This window comes from Sapajus apella, unplaced genomic scaffold (genome assembly GCF_009761245.1).
Source record: "Sapajus apella isolate SASKATOON/1434 unplaced genomic scaffold, GSC_monkey_1.0 scaffold45, whole genome shotgun sequence".
Lineage (NCBI taxonomy): Eukaryota > Metazoa > Chordata > Mammalia > Primates > Cebidae > Sapajus > Sapajus apella.
Window position 1 is genome coordinate 18,759,683 of NW_022436985.1, and position 2,857 is coordinate 18,762,539.

The window sequence follows — 2,857 nt, forward strand, 5'->3', positions numbered from 1 at the left end:
ATGGAGTCTTGCTCTGTCACACAGGCCGGAGTGCAGTGGCACAATCTTAGCTCACTGCAACCTCTGCCTTTCAGGTTCAAGCCATTCTCTTGTCTCCACCTCCCAAGTAGCTGTGCCCCATAACACCCAGCTAATTTTGTATTTTTATTAAAGATAGGATTTCACCATATTGGCTGGGCTGGTCTTGAACTCCTGATCTCAAGTGATTTGCCAGGCTTGGTCCCCCAAAGTACTGGGATGATAGGTATTAACCACCATGCCCAGCCCCCATTTGAATTTTAAACTTTATGTTTCAGATTTTTTTCATGAATACAAATAGTTAAAATCTTTTAATTGCAGTATTTAGTATGTTTATATTAAGAAAATAAATATAAGAAACATATTAATTTTAAAGAACCCTAGGAATCTATCAGCCAATCACAATGTATGGATAATATAAGTTTTAAATAAGATGTTTATATGACAATATAGAAAAGGCGAATATTGTGTGAATATTGGATAATGTTACCAAATTGTTGCTAAACAAACTTGTTTAGGTGTGATTAAGTATCGTGTTTATGTTTCAAAAATAGTCCTTGCCTTTATTAATATATACTATAATGTGTACAATTCAATGAGATACAGAATTTACTTCAAAATGATCAGTTGTTTTGCACTGGTAGGGTTTTATAGTAAAATAATATTTGATATGTTTGGTAATTGTTGAAAGTAGGTCTTGGTTATACCAAGTTCATTAGAATAGTCTCTCTACTTTGTATATATTTAAAATTTTTCATAATAAAACATTTTTTTAAATATTCTGCAGAACCAAATGGATTTACCAGAGAATTCTTCCAAATATTTAAACAGCAGTAACATCAGCCTTACACACTCTCTTCCATAGAAGGGTAGAAAGAGGGAACAGAAGGATTATGAGAAGAGAGACCTGGGGCAGGATTGTATTCCTTTTTAATTTACTCTAATCTTCTCATAAAGATAGACACATAGAGCACAAAACCAAAAGCCCACATAAAACATCTACAAAAACTAAGTGATATGTTATCTTCAGAAACTTCAGAATATAAGTAGGTGCAGACAAATCACCAACAACTGTAATATCGACTACAAGACCACTGTAGTATAAGAAAAAACCTGCAAAGAAACAAAGAGAAAGCAATAAGGATTTTGATAGCTTCAGACTAAGAGACTAAGTCCCAAATTTTCCTTAGCTCTAGATTAACTCTGAAATATTCCAACAATTACTCCCTGGTAAATGCAGTAAGGCAATATGAGAACAGCATCTGAGATGGGAAGGATGTTTTATAGAATCTAATTCATGGGTGAATTCAAGTGGACAATGATAAGATATGGCAGTACTAAAACAGTGTTGGCTCAATAAACTATCAAAATTTGTATACTGACTCTCATTTCAGAACTAAATAATTAAGAAAACTTTGCTTGGAGTATAATCTAATGGAGCAGAATAGAAATAATAGGAGGAAAAGATAAAGAAGGTCCAGATAAAAGTGTGGGAGGAAGCAGAAGAATTCAAGATATACAGAGACATCATGGTATGGAAACAGTAGAAGAGAGATCTAGAGCAGTGAACCTAAGTAAAAGTATCCTGGTTCATCATTCTTTTTAAAAATTATGAGAAAACTCATAAAATGAGCAATAGTAAAGGGTCATATTCAAATTTATCACAAAGTTATTTACAAAAGTAATAATAATCATCAAAATAACATCCCTTCAAAAATTGAAAGCATGCCAGAAAGATGTGTTCACAAAATGGGTAAAAACTGTAACCTTAATAGAGCAAAAAGAATGAAAATAAGTGACATAAGCATAATCTGAAAAACATAAATCAGAATTTTTTTAAAAGTACATATGAAGTGATTGACAGAAAGGAACATTTGAAGAGAGGTAACAGAACTTTAGAAAAAATAGAAATAAAAGGGAAAATTACAATTTTTAAATTTTAGGATTTTAGAAAAGAAAACTAAATTTTAAAGAACACAAGAGTGAATAATCCCATTTGGCAATGCCTTAGCAGAAAATGGAGTGAATGAAAATGTAAAAAATCTAAAAGAAATAAGGAGGGATTTTTTTAAAGTTAGATTTTTTTTAAAAGGTGAAGCAAATACAGCTTGCATATAATAACAGTCTCTTGAAAGGAAAACCAAAGCATTGGAATGAAACAAATACTAAAAACTATAAGTCAAGAAAAATTTCTTAAAGTAACAGGTGACCTGAAATTAGACATTGAAAAGACAAAGCATTTGCTGCTAAAAAGTCTGATGATAGTCTGATTATTTTCTCGTAAAAGAACAGAGGCCTCCAGAGCAACACCACACATCCACAACCATCTGATCTTTGACAAACCTGACAAAAACAAGCAATAGGGAAAGGATCCCCTGTTTAATAAACGGTGTTGGGAAAATTGGCTAGCAATGTGCAGAGAGAGCAGAAGCTGGACTCCGTCCTGACACCTTATATTAAAATAAACTCCAGATGGATTAAGGACTTAAACATAAAACCTAACACCATAAAAACCCTAGAAGAAAACCTAGGCCAAACCATCCAGGACACACACATAGGCAAGGACTTCATGACTAAAACACCAAAAGCAATGGCAACAAAACCAAAATACACAAATGGGATCTAATTAAACTTCAGAGCTTCTGTAGAGCAAAAGAAACAATCATTAGAGTGAACAGGCGACCAACAGAATGGGATAAAATTTTTGCAATCTACCCATCTGACAAAGGGCTAACATCCAGAATCTACAAAGAACTAAGACAAATTTACAAGAAAGAACAACCCCATCAAAAAGTGGGTGAAGGATATGAACAGACACTTTTCAAAAGAAGACATATAT